Consider the following 18,026-nt stretch of genomic DNA (forward strand, 5'->3'; position numbering starts at 1 on the left):
CAAGGCTCTCTGACAACCCAGGTTCGACCCCCTGACCTCCAGGGCTGGTCCCACTGGGCCTCTTTATGTAAACACAGGGTGTCCAAACAAAAGCAAACCCCATGTTAATCAGATTCATAACCCGTGTGAGAAGTTGTGTAGAAGCTAAGGTGGGGAAGCTTTAAGTTTGGTCCGGTAGCTGCTTTTATTCATCAGACTGAAGAACTTTTAGAAAAAAAATTCATGCCGTTCTATATATTTTCCATGCTTAAAAGCACCACTCGTTAACTTTATCGTTTACTTCAATAATTCTAGATAATTTTACATTATATATAAATTCATTCAGTTGACCAATAATGTCTGAAACCCTCTTTAGTCCTTTTAATTGAGTCATTAACGGGATAAGGACAAAGACTGGACAAGCGTCTGCTATTTGAACTCCCCATCGCCTTATAAACAGTCCCGGTCATTTAACCTCTGACCTGCTGGCAGTGTCTCCTCTCTATATCCGTCCACCGCCTCTCTCCATATGGGAGATGCAGGTCAAACGAGGGTATGGTCAGCCACGCTGCGCCCTCTGAGGGGTCCGGGGGTTGGGGTCGCAGCACTGGGAGGACTCAGGATGTGTCCTGAGAAGTGGCAGTGGGGCAATTTGTTTTTGGGAGCGGGGGGTTAACGAGGGAATGATTGGCACCGAGGAACACTTGACTTAAGTCAAGACTCATTGGCTGTGACTTGTATTTTTCTGGGATTAACATGTGATTGGTGAGAGTCATGTTAGGCTATCAAACACGCGCTATTTTAGCTTTTTTTTTAGCGTTTTTTTTTTTTTTTCATTTGCGCAAATATTACACTTTGCTTAAATTAAAATGTTGTATTTGGAATTTCGAAATGAAAAAAATAGGACATTTACGCTCTCCTGCTCGTCCTCAACAACAAGCACACTATTTGTCAAAAAATGTTTTATCGGTGAAACATCTTACCAAGTGGTTACGTTTCATGACTTGGACAACCACTCGAGCTCCTGATAAAGTGGGCCTGGGTGTTCATCTTCATGGGTCACATAATTATAATATTGCTGGGCAGCGAGGCAGCTGGTCATCCTATTTACAAACAATGGGTCTAATCTGTTTGCTCAAGGCTCTTGACAAGGTCCCATTGATGACCTCGCTGGTACAAGAGCACATGCGTGGGTCAGACCACTGTGGTCACTAGAGGTCAGAGTTCGCGAACCAAACACCATGACCTCACTCCCGGGAGACTCTTCCCGATGGACTCCTGCACTAGTTAGTGGACATCATTAAGGACTTAGGCCGGACAAGTGAAGGATTAATGACCCTTGACATGATGAGCAGCTAAAACTGGAGTGAAAGTTAAAGTGGAAAACTGGGCGAAGGGGCATTAATAAGCAGGAGGGCACTCGCATGCGTTAAAGTGTCACACCATGTGTCCGTTGTCAATGTCATCAGGAGCTATTGCTGACCTAGATATACTGCGATGTTACAATACAGGCAAATACATTTAGTTTTTAATGCAGAGGAAGAATAGGCGGACACTGCAGTCACTGAACTCCCAGCACCTGCCTCCATAAAGCACCGTGATGGGAACGCATTTAAGTCTGAAAAGGGGGACAGAAATATGCACAGGGAGTCATTAACAATGCAGAACTGTGAGTTGAAAATGATAATTAACTCTACATAGGGTCTTTAGAGAGACAGTCTTTGAGGATTGCATTTTCCAGTGTTGATCTCGAGGTTAACTATTCTGCATGGAAATAAGGGGCCAGAGGTGCTGCATTTCCTGACCACGAGCTATATCCAGAATTAGCATGTTAATATGTGTTTTTGTATCCGTCCTGTACGAGCATTTGCATGGAGGCTTTCATTTGAATTAGCGGCGAGTCGGGGTTGGGTTCCATTATCCGCCCAGAAGAATCTTAACCACAACTTCTTGCGTAACAGCTTACTCGCTGCCCTTCTCCACCTCCAGCACCCGCCCACCCCTCCCAAGCCTCCCCCTTATATTTCTCAATCTTCTCCTCTTCATCATCTACACCATCGTCACCATCATCAGCACCACCATGATCGCTTACAAACCCCGGAACTCACACGACTGTGCTATTTATATGGGTATAGATGAGATGCTGCATTGTCCCACGTCTCCTTGTAACCCCCATGATCATAAATCTGCCTGCATGGCCCGTGATCGTTTATGAGCACTTTACATGAAGATCACTCTCACAAACAACGCCCTTCAGCCAGTAATGAAAGCCAAGCGTCAAAGTTGAAGATCAATGTCAGGTTACGAGATTCGTGACAGGGCCCGCTTGTACGTAGAGGACCATATATGTAAAGAGGATCTCCAGGGGATGTTGATCAAGAACAATGGGAGATGCATTCCATGGCAATCCATTATGATTGGCCACATTTTGCTCAACATGACACTCAAATAATGGCAATTGCGCCTTCTTTAATCGAACTTTGGGCCTTTAAAACTGATCCGTCACATTCATCGTTGACCTTGGAAAGATTTTTGCGGTATTGTCCTAGTTTAAGGTCTTCTTGGCTTTTTCCGGACAGCTTTTTTGGAGGTACCCTTTGAGGCAATACCAGATTTGACATATATCAATCAAATAAAACTAGATAATAATATTATGATATGGACTTACTGTCATTGCAACCTTCTCCTACTACTATATCTAACCTAGAGTAAAAATTATGAACTTGATACTGATACATTTTGAAGCCCCCAGCACCTGAAATACACTGAACCCCCAGATCGGGACATGCTTTCACCCAGTAGCAAAGGCCAAGGGTTAAATGACTGAGGTCAGAGAGTCTTGAACCTCCGCCTGGGGACCTCTCAGATCAATGAAAGGGTGTTGAACATGTGTTCCTGTAATTGGGGATTGATTAGAGGACGGACAAGTGTCAGAGGGGATGATTGTTGTCTGGTTAGTGTAGTTTGTTATATTATAAAAGCATAGAAAACTGGATATTTTGGTTTTAAATGCTTAAAGACATGCTCACATAAAAGCTGACTTCAAAGGTCCAATTTGTAAGACAGACGATTTTTGAGTCTCACTTCAACTTGTGAAATACTGATGTTATAGGATGACGAACTAGGAAAGAGACTTAAAAAACAACTTTCTTACAAGTTGGCCCTTTAAATCGAGAGGTCAAACTACACCCTAAAAAACAAAACCTACCTTATAAAATAACTTTGGATCTGGCCTGCAACTCAATTTTATGATGTCATGATTAACGGTCCAATTTGTAGAATTTAGGGGCATCTATTGGCAGAAATGAAATATAATATTCATAATAAAGTTTCCATTAGTGTTTAGTCACATAAAACTGAGAACTGCTGTGTTTTGTTACCTTTTAATCTACTATGTCAACAGAGGGAGCAGATCCTCAGAGGCAGAGTCAGCCTTTGTGACTTTTTCCCATAAGCTTACATTGTGACAGAAGCAGCTGTAAAACAGTGGACACACTTTTTTAGAGCATCACAAACCATGCAAAATGACTCGTTTCACTATTATCATTTGAGCCATTTGGTCTGATAACAATTTAAAGTCTAGATAAGCTGTACAATTAAATAATTTTGCTTCCCATCCAAAGCTAGCCAGGCTCTGTGGACCACATGATGATGGGGGTAATTTTATACCCAAGATGTCGAGCTATTTTGGCTTAATGAGCCACTGAGCAGCTCTCATAGGACTGTAGGGGGCTGTATCCAGCCCAGAATGGACAACCCAAACACCGGCCTTAGAGAGGGCATTTTTAGCTGGCCAAGGTAAGGAAGGGTCCAGCGAGGGGTGTTCAGTTGGTTGCATTGTGAAACCACACTGCTAGATGCCACTAAATCAGACATGGTTTGGTTAGGTTTACAGAAAAGGGAAAGGGGAAAAAATGTGGTTTTGAGTTTAAACTTTGTAGTACTACTCTGTTATCATGTTAACAATAATAACCTCAAATACAAATCCTCCTTTGCTCACATTGTAATTACTGTGGTTGCTCGAGGGTTTCGTCACTTAAATTCAAACAAATGTCGTTGTAAGGCAAGCAACTGATTTCCTTGTTTCCTTGCGAGGACAGACTAAAAGAAATACTACGGGAAAAGAAAAAAAACTAATTCAACATTTATTAAACAAATGTCTGTTCCACTTTCCCTGCCTCCTTCAAACCTTGACTGCCTGGTGTTGACCTGATGCTGCGACCAGACTCAGCCCAGGCTGTGCCCAGGCAGGTACTGGCTCAGATCAGCTAGCCTGGGCCACAGATTAAAACACATCTCCCATTTGCCCACTTTCATCTACAGCCAACTGTCCAGCCAAGCATACCCTATGCCTTCTCATCCCTGCTTCCTCTTATCCTCTTCCTCCTCCTGCCTCTGCTCTCTCTCTCTCTCTCTCTCTCTCATGCAGGGTAGAGTGGCATGCAGGGACAAACCTGAGACCTTAAAAAAAAGAGAAGAAAACAGGAGGGGAAGGACATCGAGGGGTGGGGATGGTGAGGAAGAAAGGAGGCGAGGAGAAAAAGAGAAACGCACATTGTACTTTTCAAATGGATGGGAAATGATTCGCTGGGATTTGCTGACAATTATACGGTGGGGTTTAATCAATTCGGACCATTCACAGCGTGGAGAGGGCTGATCCCCCAGTACAAAGGAACAGACCGTGGGAGGGCGGTACCTGAGAAAGCGCCGGCCTGGTGTAAGTAACATGAGGCAACACTCCCCTCCCCACACATTGCACCGCAGCATATGGCCCCTCTCTGAACTTATTAGCTGGCGGATTAAGGCCAATCGCAGAGACCCAATGGCCTGTGGCTGCCTCCGTCGCACCCTCCCTCGCCCCCTTCACCCCCAGGAATGAGGCTGACTGACAAGGGGCATTGTGTTGGGCACCTAGATCGCCACACCCCTCACTTACCCTGTCATGCGGTGCGGTTTGATGAGGTTATTTGGTAGTGAGGAACAGGATCTGACCATTAACCCCGCAGCCGCAGAACATACTGTACATACACGTGGAAATGACTGCCTTCCAGTATATGAGAATAGCTACCTTCAAACACGTCCACATAATAATAATTCATAAGATAATTTTACCCGTTTCCCTTGACCACTATGGTAATACTACCTGCAAATTAGCAAGCTGCTCGGCTATGGAGTGGATTAAAAGCACCTGAATGTGAACACACAGATTAGCCCTGTAGATATGAAGTCTAATTAGCATCTCATTGCAACTCGACATGCGAGCTCAACATGAGTGCAGACACGCTGAGAGAAAAGGCTCCATTGGCCAGGGGTTGATTATAGGTCCATTATGCACACAGTACTTAGTGATGGGCTGAGAGGAGGAATTAAGAGCTTGATGGCTACTGCGAGGGGACCTGGGCTGAAGTACAGGGGTGTTAGCAGTCAACAGGGTCTCAGGTCTACAGGAGGCCAAGACTGGGGGAGGCTATACAGTAGTCTCTGGCCTCGCTGAGTATTCATGGAGAGAGATTTGACAAGAGAGGAGCCCCCTATTTAAGCCCTCATTTGATCTGGCAGGCGGCAGGTGATCCTCTGCCTCTTTTTGTGTCAGACCACGGGGGTTTGTCGACCCCTCGTGACCTGTCTTACCTGGCGCCCGTCAGGACACCTCATTTAGAGGGGAAGAGAGAGGCTTATTCAGTCCTCGGTATCCACCCATCACAGAGCTCCACCTGGCCACAGGGTTGCCAGGGTCAGCTCCACACTGAGACAGCGGGGGTGCTCAGGGCCAGCTTTGCTAATCCCCTCATATACTGGGAGGTGTTGGAGGACCCAAAGGCCAGAGATGGAGCAGAGGAGCCATCTTCCTGGTTCTTTTAGACAGGATTAGAGGGCCCAGCAGGGGGTGGTCCTCGGGAGCGAGGCCTCATGCTTGGAGATCATGAAGGCATTTTCGGAGTAGAAGACGGCTTCGCTTTGGTCCACTCCCCCCCCCCCCTTCCCCCACCCCGAGACCACCTGTGACCGATGACCTCACAGAGACAGCACCCATCCAAAACTTGACTTTACAGGAGGTACAGAGTTGGCTTTACCCAGGAAAGCCTCTTCTTTTTTTTATAACTCTTTCCAAGCGAGTGCCTGTTTGTTTGTTTGCTTTCAAGAAGGAGTTCTCGTTAGGCGAGAGCCGAGCAGTTGATCTTTAATGAGAGGGGAAATCCCTCTCCCCCTTCTTCCTGCAGGATGTTTCGCCATACCTTATCTTGAACCCCCCTTTGCTAGCTTTCATGTGTGTCTCGTCATTGCGAGGTGAGTGACTGCTCCTCAGAGAGACTGCGTCTTTGAGAACCAATGATTAATGCTCTTTGAGGATGGTGGTGGTTGTGGGAGTGGAGGGTGGAGGGGTGTACAGCACCTCAGCTGCTTTACATACAAAGCAAAAGACCCCTCCACTTCCTACACAAACAGTGAAAGTGTGAGAGAAACGCACTGGAAGCTGGTACTTCATAGATGTAAGTGGGCATCCTAAGAGGCACATCTTTGTCTCCGGATCTTCACCTCCTCCATCCCCAATCAACACCTCTGCACTTTGTACCTCACCGTTTCTGACACCCTCTCACCTCTGAAAAAACACCCCAGATGCTCGGCCTCCCTCAGCAAAAGCTCCTCTCACAAGAACAAATTGGTTTTTAAAAGTGAACATATCCCATGTTCAACAAATGTGGTCTTAGAGATGAACGTAATTGCTCAAAAAACAAACCATTAAACCTTTAAATCTGCCACATAATAGCATCCGTTTCTTACTTTCATACTGAGCACTGAATGAATGAAAAAAAAAAAATCTGAGAGTTCACCAGTGATCACCACACTAAACACTTGCATTGCTCAAGAGCATTTAGCAGAGGCTATTAGATAACCATAATGATAAAACCTAGTATGGCATCAATGCAAGGGCAACTGTTAACATTTCAGATTAGCTCCGTGCTGAACCTCGGGGTTCATTTGGCTGCATTTGCTTCCATTATCGACTGAATAAGCAGATCCAGCTGGCGGAGATCCATTCCTCTCCACACACACTGTGGCACTCTATCTCTGTCTGAGCCCACTCAAATCACGTTAGCCAGTCAAATCAGGTTAGCTCCTTTTAAGCGTCAAACGTACTTTTAATTCAAAGCATCACTTCATCGACAGCAGACTTGTTGGCATGCCAGAGCCTGAGTTGTCAGTGCCTCTGCACTGATCCACATCCACCAGGGTCAGACAGATCAGGATACTGAGCCAGTCTGTGCAACGTGTGTGTGTCTGAGTGTGTCCATGAGGGGGGTGTGTTGGACTATGCGATATTTTCGGGTTGGATGAGAAGAGTTACTGACAATCTGGCAGTCCCTCACACTGACATGTGTGTTTGATGGTACACACAGCCCGTCGTCAGCCTCCGTGACCCGGTGCTGACACCGAGGGTGGAGCGCGTGACAACGTGCTGCTGTTTGTGCTGCCGAGGACCACAGTTTGTTGAGGGTGGGTTGGCGCGGGCATGGACAAGGTTGGGGTGTGGGGGGGGGATGGGAGCTGAGGGCAAGGGGTGTGTCGAGACTGCCAGTCTCTGTGGTTATTGTCAGGCACGGAAATAGGCAAAGTGTTTCACTACCACCTCGATTCCGCATTCATATTTTATTGCAGAAAACACGTAAATCAGAACAATTTCATATTTTTTCTATATCTTTAAGTTGCTCCCCACACGTGTAACAATAGATTCGATTTTTCTCCAAAAAGGTAAAGCATTTTTTTTTGGACAATACAGATGAGTTCAACCTGTTTTTGTTGAATTTTGATGCTTTTTGGTGCTTGTGGTCATTCATTTCTGACCCGCATGTGAAAAAGCAGACTTGTAGGTAGAGAGTAACACTGTGTCCTATCTATAATAAATCAGCAGGGCGAAATGCAGAACAGCGGCGGTACACAGAAACAGTATTTCATAGCTTTCCATTCCGAGGGGCTCTGTGTAGACATTGTTAGTCTGACTATATGAACCAAGCCGGATTTATCAACAGACCCCTGCTCTTATCCCACTCGCTGCCTGCCAGGTACGATTAATGTCCATTTCTATAAGCATAAAGGGTCCGAAGAGCAAAGAGATGTACAAGGTGCAAATGAAAGAGAGATTGATTCGCTGTCAAAAGTTGAATTTTCTCTTTTCATGCGCCTGAGGCCACACTTGCCTTGTGTAAGGCTAAATAAGACTCCCTGACCATATATGACATGATAAAAAATAAAAGAAAATCACAGGGCTCAGGCTGAGCTGCAAAGGCTTTAAGCTACAAGAACAAAAGCAAAAACAAAAAGTCCTAGAACTGTATTTACAAACATATTGCTTTGTGCTTTGTGCTTTTTTTCACCATCTTGGAAAAATCTCTAATGATTTCACCATCTTAGACATTTCACTAATATCTTTACTATATCTAAGCCGCCCCCCCCCCCCCCGCACCGATTCTTTGAATCTGCAGTGGCAATTTGATGCCATACACACAGAACAATTAGGCTCTTGAAAATAACCGAGGCTGCAGGTCACTCTGACTCACATACACGCCGCGAGGTGGAGTCAGGTATGTCTGATTGTCTGAGGGTAATAACAGTGGAGTGGGAGGAAGAGGTGCACCGAGGAGACGTTAAAAAGGCCACGAGGCTTACAGCGGGTGTAGGCGGGCGTCTAAACGTGTGTGTGTGCATGTGTTTGCGGGAGGGCACAGTGTTAGTGTAGGCACAGTGTGGTACGCTAACCCTATTCTGATAAATGTGTGGGATGGGAGGATCGTTGTGGAGCCCCAGAGCCAATCTGCCCAAGACCCTCATTGTAGCCTGAGGGCCTCCTCAGTGCCTTTTCTCTACCTGTCTGTCTCTATTTTTCACTCTGCTGCTACTCAAACACTGCGGGATTGACAGGATCAAAAAGCTTTTCTTGTAGTTTGAATTTGGTCTTTTTTTTTTCTTTTTTTTAAGGAAATTCAGCAGCTCAACGACCAAATCACTCTAAAAAAAAAAATTGGCTCTGACTTGAAATATTAATCACGAGATGAAAGTTTTCTGATTTGATATTATGTTTGCTTCGGTTGGAATCAATTAACCTTAAAATATATTTCCCCCCGAAACAAAATAAAAAAAATCTAAATATTCTTGAAAAGTTAAACCCTTTCAACAGTTAACCAACTTTTCCAAGCCAGTGTGCTGCTGACAAGTCCATCATTAAGGGTGGCCCACGTTAGTCCGAATGCACAATGCCCTCCTCTGTTCAGAATGTGAATTAGCTGCTTCGTTACAGTACGAGAGGGAGAAGCCTCACGACAATCACTCGGCGGCAACGCTGTAATAGCCGCGCCGCGCATCGACAAACAGACATTACAAAACGTGTGAAATATAGATGACACAAACACTTTGTAAATGTAATTTTTTGCATTTGAACTGATGAGTGGTGCAATATACAGAGCTGGAATCAAATAAAGATTGTGCAAGAGGGAGAAGAGAGCCATGCAGAATCAGTGTGTGTGTGTGTGTGTGTGTGTGTGTGTGTGTGTGTGTGTGTGTGTGTGTGTGCGTGTGTGTGTGTGTGTGTGTGTTGAAGCTGAGCAGCAGACAGAATAAGGTGGTTTTGATCAGGAGTTTCTCCGGGATAATTGTCAGGATCTGCTGTTTGGAAGATGACTGACAAAAGGAAAAATATGACAGTGGAGTTTGTTGAGGAAACATGAAAATGTGTCACACATCCGTCAAACAAAGAAATGCAATATTTATGGATTCTTGAAGATCCTCTCTCTATCCTTCTCTCTCTCTCCTTCTCTCTCTCTCTCTCTCTCTCTCTCTCTTTAGACACACACACACACATACACACACACACACACACACACATGCAAATTGTCAAAGTCTCCTCAGCGTCTTCTCCACAAATCATTTCCCATGTCGTCATGCGTCTCCCCAACGCTCGCTCATAAAAGGATTAACATGCGAAAAAGGCTGTTTACATAACAATGACGGGAGTGTTTAAAAATCCACATTTCAAGACGTGATTATGATAAGCACGTGAAAGTTTGAATGGGCCTTAGGCACATGTGGGAGACCATTTCTATTATTCCATCAGCCCCAATGATATTGATGATTGAAGGAGTGCGGCGCAAAACATTTACCTGCATGTTTAATTTTTTCCCTTGATTTTCCTCTTCACCCGTCTGATTTTTTTCTTGATCACTATCAGATTCCACACAAACCCTTGTGAGTCGTGTGGAAAAAAAACTGTAAATAAATGAAGTAAGGATGAACCAGTAAGGATTGGATCTGGGCTTAAAAATAAAGTCCATTTTTGTTCCATTTTAGGCCGAGGCATTGTAAAAAAAACAACAAAAAAAACAGTTGACACTGAACACACTAATATGCAGCGTCACAAATTGAGATAAACATAAACGGACAGGGAAAAAGGAAGGAAGGAAGAAAGAAAATAAGAAAGAAAGAAAGAAAGATTTTTTAGCAAGAGCCCGTTGATTAATTAGACCTATCTGTCTGCAGACCTCCTGGTTTGATTAGACAAGCTCTCCACCCTCACTACTCTCCCATTCTCCGACACACACACTGGCTCACTCGCTCACAAACACACACTCACACACCTACTAAGAAAACAAAACCCCACTAATCATTTGAAGCCTGTGCTTTGTAGGTGGGGCCCTGTCATTATCAGGCCTCAGCAGTGCACGTTTTTGTTGGTTTTAGCTTTGCATCCTCAATCAATTGCTAACAGGAAGAACTTTAATCAGGGTTTTAATGCAGCTGTACAAGAGGTGGGCCGGCCCATTGTCCGGGTCTGAAAAGCCCGATCGGAGGGGAGTCCTCTCGCGTTTCTTTACATTCACCTGCTGGGCCCTATTGGGTCCCTTTCTGAAAGAAAAGGACAAGGGAAATGAATAAAGAACACTGTGTGTCGGCTCGACCAGCCTATGGGTTAATCAAGGAGCTACTTGTCACCTCCACAGAGCCTCACAGTGCTGGCGGTTAAGCTCGCCCCGTCTCTTTCCCATGCCAATTCAGACACATTAAGGAGCTATGACATGACGAACAACAGCGGGCCATAACACAATCATGAGCTAATGATATGTTACTCTGAAATGAACATATGAAATGCAGGAAATAAATGAGAAGAGAGGGAAAACTGTGCAAATCACGGTGAAATGCAATTGTGAGAACGCATACCAAAAAAAAGGTCGAAATGCGGGTTCAACAACATTGTGCTGCGGCTGCTAAGATGTGTTTTCCAGAAAGCGATTTTGTTTAATACAAGGTAACATTCAAATACCCACAGGGGGGCCTTGTCAAACTGCGCAGCCTCCAAAATATCGCAAAACCACAAATGCATTGTACCGACCGCAACACACACACACACACACTTTTTTGTCATACCGTTTTTTTTTTCCTCGTGTTTAGGCTCTTTGGTTGCCGTGCATACAAACACATTTGAGGGGAAACATTTTAAACGCCTCCCTTCTGAAATTCAACACATGCACAGCTTGCTGTAAGGTGATGTAAGTTCAGGCCTCGCCGAGAACCTGGAAAACCTCCAGCATTAATGCACAGCTCGATCAAGAAAGCGTTGTGTTTGCAGAGGTGCAGCGGGCCGACCACATCCGCTGAATTTCAAAGCCTTTTAAATGATGCTCTTACCCCATCTAGTGAAAAGAAGGAGCAATTCCCATCAGCCACTCGAGTGACTGAGCCAGTGTGTGTATGTGTGTGAGAGAGGGTGTGTGTGTTGGATTTTTTTTAAATGAACCTCTCAAGGCTCTCGAGAAACGGACAGAATTAAACGGAGTGTTAATATAAATCAAAATGTGACGCAAGTGTAGGGAGGACGCTCGGAGACTAAGCTGAAAGGAAACAGAAAAACACATAAATGCGTATTTGAACGTTCATCATTATATTAATTAAATACTCCTTTCTACTTAATATTCCTCACACAAAGACCACAAGAGGGCATTATTTAATCAGAGTGCCGTGGCAAAATCTATTACAGGTTGCACTGATGTTGCAAAAATACACACAGCTTTAACCTTCTCACATAAACACCAAAACAAACAGTTGAAAATGACTGAAACAATATTGTTAGTATTATTTTTTTTAGCATTATTATTATTATTATTATTATTATTATTATTATTATTATTATTATTATTTTCAATTAACATTAAAACTACACATTGCAGAAAAAAAGCTGATGTTGCTTTATAGCACAAAAATGGGTGAACATGAATTAAAATGAACGATTTAAAGAAATGAATCATAAAGTCAGGCTAGCACCATGTGATAACGGCACAAATCATCGTTGACAATAAAATGTATTAACTTGGTCGTTTCACATCACCGTGCGTTTGTTGCACTGAGATTCAACCGAGCAAAGGTTCGAATCAACATTTTCATATCAACATGTTTTCTGTAAAAGAATAAATAAGATAAAAATAAGTTCAACCCAACGCGTGTGTGTGTGACATTATCCGGGATAAAAACGCGGTGCAATTTGTGGAGCACACGGGGTGCTTTGGAATTATGCGTGCACTTTAAACAAGATTTGCAGACTGATGACTAATGGCTGATCCACCTGACAGAGCCTTTTTGTTGGAGTCCGCAGGAAGCCTTCAGCGCTCTCCAGCAGGGCCTGACGAACTTAGAAGAAAGGGCTCTCCAACAAAAGGGACGGCGGCAATTAGGAAAACAAAAGAGAGGAGGGTGCCAGTGATTATTAGCTGGAGCACTTCGACAGCCAACACCCAGCTTTCACACAGTCAATTAGAGATGTGACGAAGAGTGTCAGAAAATGTACCTTCTAATGGTTAATATTTATGAAACGTGTTTTTATAAGGCAGTGAGAGAAAATATGAATGAGAATATAATTTATTGAAATATGTTTTTGTGTAAGATTGCTGTACCAAAATGTTTTTTTAATATATATATATATGTATATATAAGAAATATGGCAGTTTTTTCCTTTCCTTTCTATTTTTATGTCTTTCTGTCATTATATTTGGGTTCACTTCCTAGAATAAACGAGGCGTGCAAACTGGGAACCTGCCTGGCGAAGAAAATTGAAAATCAGCATCGTGTTTAATTTATAATGACCGCGTTTAGACCCACACGAGCCCGCTCAATTAACAAACTTCAAACTGAGAAAGTATATACCGTACACACAAGGCGCTTCAATTTTCCTCATTCAAATTGTTTTACAAGCTACGTGTAAAAAGCTTATTTTGTGGTGTTTGAGCATCGATTTTGACAGGCACTCACCGCAGAAGGTCAGCAATTCACCTGTAAGTCGAGAAATTACCCTGCCTAATTTTTGCTGTCCTTCAGGTGCAGCATGACAGCCTCCTTTGCATTTTAATGCAGACAACCTGATTATTAAATCTTAGAGGGCTTTTTTCTTTTTCTTTTTTTTTTGTCTGAAATAAATGGCTTGGGTTGCTGGGCAACCTGACTTGATCAAAAAGGGCTCCCCTCCCCCCATTTGCAGCCTCATAATTCTTCGTCTATATTCAGACACCCAGTTCTTAATTAGATTAAGATGCAAAATCCCCCACTGCGAGCAAATTCACACTGATCTCACATGCACACAGCATATACAGTATTGATTTAGTCATGTACACACCCTTTTAAAAATGTAGCTATCGGGGGTGAAAGTGGTCAGTTTTGCGAGATTCTTAATTTCTAATCTACCAATTAAATATGCATAAGTATTAATTGAAGAAACGCATCTAACATTAACTGAAAAAAAATGTTTAATTCATTGTGATGTTAACGATTTCCTTCATTTGCAAACGTTTACCCTTTTCCTCCCAATTCTGATAGAAACTTTATAAATACGATAATATGTAATAGGAGAAAATGTGTATTTTTGAAGAGAAGATTAATTTGCCTCACAATTATACAACACAAAATACAGCCCGCATAGCAGAACACATTTGTGCCCTAATACACAAATACACTCGACAGGAACAGTGCCAACGGACGGGCCATACATTACTCTAGCTGTGCACTACATGTGCACCTATTCCACCCAAACGGCCCGGCTATTCTGGAAAGGTGAGGACATCGTGCGTTGATATAAAGGGTCATTTGGAGGACTCGTTGGAGCTGTGAAGGATTGGATTTTCACCAGAACGGCTGCACTTTAACATCACTCTATCTTCTCTGCGTTTCATTCAAAACTAAGGTGCTCAGAATGATGGAGCACAGTGTGTGCGTGTGTGTGTGTGTGTGTGTGTGTGTGTGTGTGTGTGTGTGTACGTGTGTTTATGTTTTTCCACTCTCCTTGATTAGAATTCTGGCCTTTTAAAAATATGCATGTCTTACTCTGTTTTCTAAATAAAACCCTTCCGAGGGGAAAAACAGAAACATTTTTTGCCTCGTTTGCGTTTGTCTTCAAGGTAAAGTTAAATGGGTCATTAAATTTCACTCAATTCTCAGTGGTCGCACTATGGAGGAAGAAGTTGTATGCATAAAGCAAACCAAGGACAGTTGGATTTGCCATAAAGAGCGTGCCATTTTTTGCTCTCTCCCCGGAGCTATGGCTTTGATTGAATCCTGAAATGAGTTGAAATGTCACAAATCCCTACCAGTGCGCTCGAAGTGGAAATTGGCCTTGGGGTTTTAAGGTTCCCATTAAGGGCCTGCTTAACACATACTGTTAAGTGTGGTTGGAGTGCATCAAAAATACAACATAATCATGTGTCTCCACACACTCGAGCAGAATGTCTCTGAACTACATTGATGCTGTGTCTCTCTGGCGGAGGCGCGAGGGACGCTCAGGGTCGGGGCCTCGGCAGGACTGAGGCGAGAGAAGAGCCGAGGGGGCAGCTGGGTCCAAAATGAAAGCGGGCCAAATGCAAGCAGCTATCATGTCAGTGTTGTACCAAAAAAAAGCCGGGTGAATCTTGTATTTTCACCGCAGAGTATTTCTGATTTGCAACTTAAAGCAGAATTCTATAAAAGGCCCCCCCAAAAAATCCGGGAGCTCATTAAAGGTGCAAATACCAAGGAACTGATGTCTTACATGCACGTAAAGCCGGCTTCTATCACCAACCGCCTCCATATACCACAGTACATCGGGCTCCCTTTGGTGTGAAATTACAGCGTATGATGCCTTCTGCAGTGTTTTTATTAAAAATAATAAACCCCCTTGCCTCTACATCAGCATCTCCTTTCAGACTGGTAACTCCTGACTCGCTCTGAATGATTTGTCACAACCGTCCTCCTTCCTCGCCGTCCCTCATCTCTCAGGTAGCTGCATTTTCAGGGAAAACAGGGAAATGACTCTCCTCGCTGCTTAGTATTCGCGTCACGTAAAGTGGGTCTGTGTTCCTCATTTAGTTCTGTACTGTACAGCTGGGGAGCTGTCCGGCGCGCGGCGGCAATATGCAAATGACTCTGGATTTGAATGGAGATGGAGGTAGACACAAAGCTCAATTAGAGACACACAGAGAGAGAGAGAGATGGTGGGGGAGCGTTTGAATGTCTGGAGGGGAGGGGGAGGGGAAAGGACAAAAAAAAACAAAAAAAACCCTTGGCTGCTTAATGCCAACCTGAGGAAACCAATGTACGGACACATTCAAACACAAAGGCACACACAGATAGCCGGGGCAGATTTCTAAATTCTTCAGACAGGCAGCTGATCTCTGAGGGGCTCAGACAGCTCAGCTCTGTGATGCGTCTCGGTCACACCAATCACGGCGAGAATATTCCACATCATCCATATCACACATATCATCAAAACAAAAAGGTGTCGGGCAGGCACAGGCGCACTTCCTCTTTTGTTTTAAAGCTCAAAGACAGACTCTCCCATGCGGAAAAAAAGAGGAAAAAGAAAAAAAAGAAAGTATGAAGGGGGACGACGGCCATTTTGTTCTCGGGTGTTAATCGATGCCCAGCAGCAGTCTACACATCACCTGACCCAGCGCCTGCACGAGTGTCCTTGGAGGAGTCTCTGACATCAGCGCTGCCACCCCTGGTTGCCACGGCAACCCCGGTGCAATTGGAAGGGAGGGGTTTGGGGGGGGGGGGGGAGGACGAGGGGCAGGCGGAGGGGCAGAATAATTAATATGCACATATGGGGAGTTTGAACGAGGATTTAATTGTATTTGTTGGTGTGTGAAGCCGAAATGGATTGAACGCCACGGCAAAAAGACGAGGAATATCAGAGAAGGGGAGAAAAAAGGGGATTAAAGCGAGCTCATTGGTCAGAGAAATCATTTGCATCGTTGTCAAGGTTATTTCCAAATGATTTCCCTTTCATACAAGAAAGTAACTTCATAGATGAGATGGTGGGGAGGTGGGCCATGGGGTGGGGATTATCCTCCCTCCTCCTCCTCCTCCTCCTCCCCCTCTAGATCCTTCTCCTCCTCTTCCTCCTCCTCCTCCTCCTCCTCCTCCTCCTCCTCCATGGCATTATCATCATCATGAATAGTTTACAAAGCTGTGTACAGCCAAGGTGATGCCTCACACGGCAACAATCCATCGGTCAACATCTGACTTTGTGTCGGTGGATTGCAATCATTTCGCCACGCTCGGAGTCATTTCAACACGCAGCTGGAGTGTCACAGACAGACTTGAGGCTAAAACTTGATCAGGGAGGCTCAAAGATCATCCAGCTGATCTGGTGGTGCCCCCCCCCCCCCCCCCTTACCCATAAAACACTGGCTGTCAGATTATATGGAAACATCCTTTAGTCACAGAGACCCACACTCCTGAACGTTTTTCCACACCACCTCTCTCTCTCTCTCTCTCTCTCTCTCTCTCTCTCTCTCTCTCTCTCTCTCACACACACACACACACACACACACACACAGGAAGTTGCAGCATTTCTTGAATAAATAAAGAGACTGCAGGCTCCTCTGAAGTCTCATTACTTCCAAAAAAGATATATAATATTCCAAACCAATGTAAAAAAAAAAAAAAAAAAAAAATAGGCTGGATAATTTTCTTTTTTTCTTTCTTTTTTCTTTTAGATATTCTGACACAAGATAAAAAAAGATTCAAATAAGTCCGCTGCACCACTCCGTGGTATTAAGCGAACCGGCGGAAGGAGAGGTGTTTGGTTAGACTGACAACAGACGTACATGCACACGGTCACTCGCGCACGCACGCAGACATTACACGCCCTATCAGCGGGCGCACACACGGGCGCACATACAGTAAACGTCGCAACGGTCTCATCAATAATGCATCGGCACTTCATGTTTATGCAATTTACAGGGCAAAGAACCGAGCGATGGATACTGTAGATGCGAGCATGGCGCACGACGCGCGTCGAGCGGTTTTTTTTTTTTGTTGTTGTTTTTTTACAAGCCTATCACAGACAGAGCTCAGACATGAAAGTTCAAATCTTCCTCCGCGTTTAGAGAAAGAGATTAAGATAATAAAAGAGTCCTCAGCACATACCTGTTAAAGCATTATTTCTTTGATTCTGGTTTATGCAGGCTTGAAGGGGCTTCATGATAACACCGCACTAAGGAAATAAAACTGTAGCTGTGGTGATATGCAAATTAACGGCTCCCGCTGGATGCAGGGGCATTTATTATTCATAAATTACTCATGTTTATGCAAATGACGGTGTACGGAAGCACTAGTGGGGGTTGAGTGGCTCCGTCTAAACATACTGTGTGATTCAATTTCTGTCATGCTCCTCCGTCTGAAATGATCCAAAATCCAGGCGTTTCCAGCAACACGGCGCAGTTTATTCTGAAGTTTCATCCAGGTAGTCAGGGAGATGGAATCAAGGAGGGTGCTGGGAGCTGTGCAAATCAGCAAAAATAAATAAATAAATAAACGCATCTGTTTGTATATTTAAGATTCTATTTGATTTTATTTCCTTAAACATCAAGCTGGTTAAACCTGCGGGACCCCCTGTTCAGAGGGAGTACTCTGCATCAGAGGTGTGTGTTGATCAAATACACAGCCTCTATCAGTGCATATTATATTAGTTAAATATGCTTGAAATCTACATTAGCAAACTTCCAAAGGCTATGTAAGTTTCGGAGCCGGATACC

At 44.1% G+C, this 18,026-nt stretch overlaps 1 long non-coding RNA gene across 1 annotated transcript in view; it reads right to left on the reverse strand.

Moving 5' to 3' along the window:
- LOC115580981 (uncharacterized) overlaps nt 1–17,618 on the reverse strand; it is a 37,540-nt gene extending 19,922 nt beyond the window's left edge. The window contains exon 1 of the long non-coding RNA XR_003983970.1: nt 17,419–17,618. This is a non-coding gene — a long non-coding RNA (uncharacterized LOC115580981). The remainder of the gene's footprint in view (nt 1–17,418) is intronic.
- Between the last annotated feature and the right edge of the window lie 408 nt (nt 17,619–18,026).

The sequence above is a fragment of the Sparus aurata genome, chromosome 5 (genome assembly GCF_900880675.1).
Source record: "Sparus aurata chromosome 5, fSpaAur1.1, whole genome shotgun sequence".
NCBI classification, from domain to species: Eukaryota; Metazoa; Chordata; class Actinopteri; order Spariformes; family Sparidae; genus Sparus; species Sparus aurata.